Genomic DNA, 5386 nt, shown 5'->3' on the forward strand with positions numbered 1-5386 from the left:
GTGTCCATGGCCAATTACTGCTTTATGTTTTCATCTTAGCAAATAATATGGGACGAAGAACCTGGGTGTTCATTGGAAGGAGTTATGCTGAAGCTGAAACTCCAATACTTTGGCCACCTCATGTGAGGAGCTGACTCATTGGAAAAGACCCTGATGCTGGGAAAGATTGAGGGCAGGAGGAGAAGGGGACGACAGAAGATGAGATGGTTGGATGGCATCACCGACTCAACGGACATGAGTTTGGGTAAACTCTGGGAGTTGGTGATGGACAGGGAGCCCTAGCATGCTGTGGTTCATGGGGTCACAAAGAGTCGGACACGACTGAGCAACTGAACTGAATTGAAGAACCCACAGTTCTTGTCAGAGCCAGGAATGGAATTCAGGCTTATCTTCTTTTTAGGCTGGAAAGAGCCCAGGAGTGTCTTACCTCCAATATGGTTGCACTTTTCATTAAAAACTGCAAAGATTCCCAAATCTATCTTATGACATAACTATTAATGTCAACTTGGGACTACAGAGTGTGGATTTCCTTATATTAGTGAAGGATATTTAAGTTTTAAGTAAGAGAAAAGTAATTCAAGCAAAATTATGGATTACACAAGTGAAAGTTCCAAGGATAAGACCTATTTTATATGGCTATATTTAGATGGACATGCCAAAGCCTTTGACTGTGTGGATCACAATAAACTGGGGAAGATTCTTCAAGAGATGGGAATACCAGACCACCTGACCTGCCTCTTGAGAAATCTATATGCAGGTCAGGAAGAAACAGTTAGAACTGGACATGGAACAACAGACTGGTTCCAAATAGGAAAAGGAGTACATCAGGGCTGTATATTGTCACCCTGCTAATTTAACTTATATGCAGAGTACATCATGAGAAACACTGGGCTGGAAGAAGCACAAGCTGGAATCAAGATTGCCGGGAGGAATATCAATAAGCTCAGATATGCAGATGACACCACCCTTATGGTAGAAAGTGAAGAAGAACTAAAGAGCCTCTTGATGAAAGTGAAAGAGGAGAATGAAATAGTTGGCTTAAAGCTCAACATTCAGAAAACGAAGATCATGGCATCCGGTCCCATCACTTCATGGGAAATAGATGGGGAAACAGTGGAAATAGTGTCAAACTTTATTTTTGGGGGCTCCAAAATCACTGCAGATGATGATTGCAGCTATGAAATTAAAAGACGCTTTTGGAAGGAAAGTTATGACCAATCTAGATAGCGTATTGAAAAGCAGAGACATTACTTTGCCAACAAAGGTCCATCTAGTCAAGGCTATGGTTTTTCCAGTGGTCGTGTATGGATGTGAGAGTTGGGCTGTGAAGAAAGCTGAGTGCCAAGGAACTGATGCTTTTGAACTGTGTTGTTGGAGAAGACTCTTGCAATTTCCTTTGACTGCAAGGAGATCCAACCAGTCCATCCTAAAGGAGATTAGTCCTGGGTGTTCACTGGAAGGACTGATGCTGAAGCTGAAACTCCAATACTTTGGACACCTCATGTGAAGAGCTGACTCATTTGAAAAAACCCTGATGCTGGGATGGATTGGGGGCAGCAGGAAAAGGGGGTGACAGAGGATGAGGTGGCTGGATGGCATCACCGACTCAATGGACATGAGTCTGAGTGAACTCTGGGAATTGGTGATGGACAGGGAGGCCTGATGTGCTGCAATACATGGGGTCGCAAAAAGTCAGACACGACTGAGTGACTGAACTGAACTGAACTGATTTAGATGAACAAGAAAACTCTCCAAGCCCAAAGATAAATCTTGAAAATCAGCACACTTGTTCTTAACCTTATTAGTAACATTAGAATAAATCTGTCAACTTACCTGACAGAATATGACTCCTATATTCATCTCAAGTAGATAGAGTCTCTATCAGTGGTGTTATTTTTTAGTACATTTAACAGCCTTCCCTTGTGTGGTAGGTTAAATACTGGCCCCTCAACAGTCTATATCCTAATCCCTAGAACCTGTACATAATGTTATGTGCAAGGCAAGGGGAGATTAATGTCGCAGATGGGATTAAGGGTGCTAGTCAACTGACTGAAATCTGGGGAATGTCCTCGATTATCCATTGGAATCCCAAAGATCCTTTTCATTGGAAGAGAGACAGGAGAGTCAGAATGAATGAAGAAGATAGGAAGATGTAACCAGAGATCAGAAGACCATGACTGTTGGCTTCAAAGAAGAGAGGCATCCTTGAGCTAAGGGACGCAGCCAACCTCTAGGACTTGGAACAGTCTAGGAATGGATTCTCCCCTAAAGCCTCTGGATGGAATCCATACTTTCCAACACCTTTCTTTCAGCCCACATTGATGTTAGCCCAGTGGGATCTTTCCTGGCTTCTCAAGAACTATATGGCATCAAATTTGTTTTGTTTCAGTTACAAACTTTGTGGTAATTTATCACCAGCAACAAGAAATAAATATTACATTTTATTAAAAATGCACTGAATTTTTCACCATTGTAACTTGTGATGTCTATCCAATCTAAACCATATTCACACATTATCCAAACACTTGTTTTCTGTTCATTGCATAAATATCTTCTGAAAAGGACAACTCAAATTCCAGAATAGTTATCTAGTCATCTCCTGCAGCTAGTTGGCAGATCAATTTCAGACAGACTGGGCATATTTATCAGGTACAGAACTTTGTTTTATACATTGACCCAATTGCTTGACTGTTTCATCAATTAAACTTATTGCTCTGAAATTTATCTGGCAGATTTGATTAAACTCTATAATTTCAAGCAACCCATTCCACAATCTCCAGTCTCAACAGTTGTGGCCCCTCAGTTTTCATTCCAATCCCAAAGAAGGGCAGTGCCAAAGAATATTCAAACTACTGCATGATTGCACTCATTTCACAAGCTAGCAAGGTAATGCTCAAAATCCTTCAAACTAGTCTTCAACGGTACACGAACCGAGAACCTCCAGATGTACAAGCTGGGTGTAAAAAGGGCAGAGGAACCAGAAATCAAATTGCCAGCATTCGTTGGATCATAGAGAAAGCAAGTCAATTCCAGAAGAATATCACTGACACTATCCATCTCTTCTGAAAACTAAAAGAGTAATGTACTTGCTCACTCAATATCACAGAAATAATCAACCCCAAACTTTTCAACTACAAACACTGAAAAACTCAGATGTCTACCTCCACTTACACTCCTTTCTTTTCTTGCCACTCTGTTAAAACTCTTCTTTCAATTACACTAACTTGAATTTGTGTGAAAGAAATACTGGACACCTGTTAGCAACATGGCCACATAAAATATCTGTTACATGGGGAAGAAGAGGGCAAGAAAAACCATTATGAGGCTTTGGTGTTATTTCAAGAACATACTGGAAATCATCAGGAATTTTAACTAGGCGAACCAGAGGGTAGAAAGACAGAGAGGGAAAGAATAATATCAATGGTGGTGGTTTCTATTCTCTTCATGAATATTTGCATTTATATAATAGTTACACAGTTTCTCCCCTAAAATCAAAACATAAGTGTACTAACAATTACTCTGCACTCTCTGGGCATTTCTTCTGAAACGACTTATCTCTTCTCTATGTTTTTTATATTTGACAATGAATTCTAGTTTTGATTTTTAAAAATTTAATTGCTTTAGGATCTTATTGAAAAGACTTGTGAGCATTCTTCTAGGTTTCTTTTGGTTTTGCCTCAAGTGAGAAAATCCACTTGTAGCCTCTGTATCATGAGTTATACAAAAAGCTTTAACATATAACAAGTTAAAACAAGTTTTCAACCTGTTTTGCTTTTTTTTTTTAAAATATGTGTGGAAATTCTGAAAACTGGTACCAGGATTCAATGACTTAGGGCAAAAAGAATATTGCACATCAGTGCAAGTCACTCTTACTCACATTTGCATGAAAATCAAATGGAATTCAGCCTTTCAATTGTTAGCAGTGTTGGAGGGTTATTGTATATGTTTTGTGCTTAGTTGCTCAACAAACTCCTGAAGACCACACGGACTGTAGCCTGCCAGCCTCCTCCGTCCATGGGGATTCTCCAGGCAAGAAAACTGGAGTGGGTGACCATGCCCTCCTCTAGGGGATCTTCCCAACCCAGGGGTCAAACTCAGGTCTCCCACATTGCAGGCGGATTCGTCTGAGCCACCATTGTATATGTCAGCACAACTATTTGCAAGAAGCAATAACATATGTGTTAGTACAGATTTTGTTGCCCATAGCAAGTCTGAAGGATTTCTATATTAAAACTGTACAGTGAAGTATGAGGTATGTATTAGGGAACCTGATGTTACAAAACCATTGACCAAAATTGCCAGCCCTGATGAGGCACAGTAATGACCACTTGCATGAGTTGTCTCACAACAGGAGGTCCAGATACGGAACAGGAAATTAACACAGATGTTTTGCCATAATATGTTTGAAGGATTTTTAGATTAAAACTCTTCATTAAAGCATCACATATTGGCCACATTGTACACGATATGGAAGAACATGAAGCAAACTATTAATTATACCTTAGGGATTAGGATTTTTTCCTCTTTAGGAATTTCAGTTGATTTGCAGAGTATTGTTGCTGATGATAGAATTAGGAGACTTCATTATATATGTTTTTGGAAATTGAGAGTATTCTTGAATTAGATTAGTTATAAGCTCACATATCAGATTACCTTGGGTGACTTTATCCTAAGGCATTTATCTCAAGAATTAGTTTTATTGAATACTATTTGTGAATTTTTTAGAAAAAAATTGCTTTCTACTGTTTTTTTAACCACTTCTATATTCTGATGTTAAACTGGGAAAAAAAATTCTTTTCCTTTGCACATGAACTACTTATTTGACTCTTTTATTTGTATGACACTTAAAGAAAACACGTTAGTTATTATATCTGATGTCTTGCAGTTTTTAATTCCTACCATCTGTAAGATCCATTCTCATTCATACTCTTAAAATGTGTGTTAATATACAATATCTTATAATTCTTCTGTTGTGTGTTTTACCTTCTCATGCATTACACTTTATCATTTGTGGGGTGGGAGTTAAGTGTGATTGTAGGTTGAAGCCCTAAGAGGACAAAGAAGAGGTAGGGATGTATCTTGAGGGGGGTCAGCATTCCTCCATAAGACATCCAACTTAGGAGAAGTCACCACACTTTTTCTGGAGAGGGAGGACCAATCTCCTCAGTGAGGGGAGAAAGGATGATTCATCTGACAAAGGAGGATCAGTAGAATGGAAGGGTTTAGGGTCCTCCAGATTCTTTGAAATCTGACCATACATCCCCAGTAAAACTTCTAGGGTCTCACACATGAACCCTGTGTCAGTTTGGATGCAACCACATAGTAGGAATATAAGAGAAGGATACTCTTATTCAAAGATCTCATTTAAGGCCTAATATGTAGCTAT

Source organism: Bos taurus, chromosome 5, assembly GCF_002263795.3.
Source record: "Bos taurus isolate L1 Dominette 01449 registration number 42190680 breed Hereford chromosome 5, ARS-UCD2.0, whole genome shotgun sequence".
NCBI classification, from domain to species: domain Eukaryota; kingdom Metazoa; phylum Chordata; class Mammalia; order Artiodactyla; family Bovidae; genus Bos; species Bos taurus.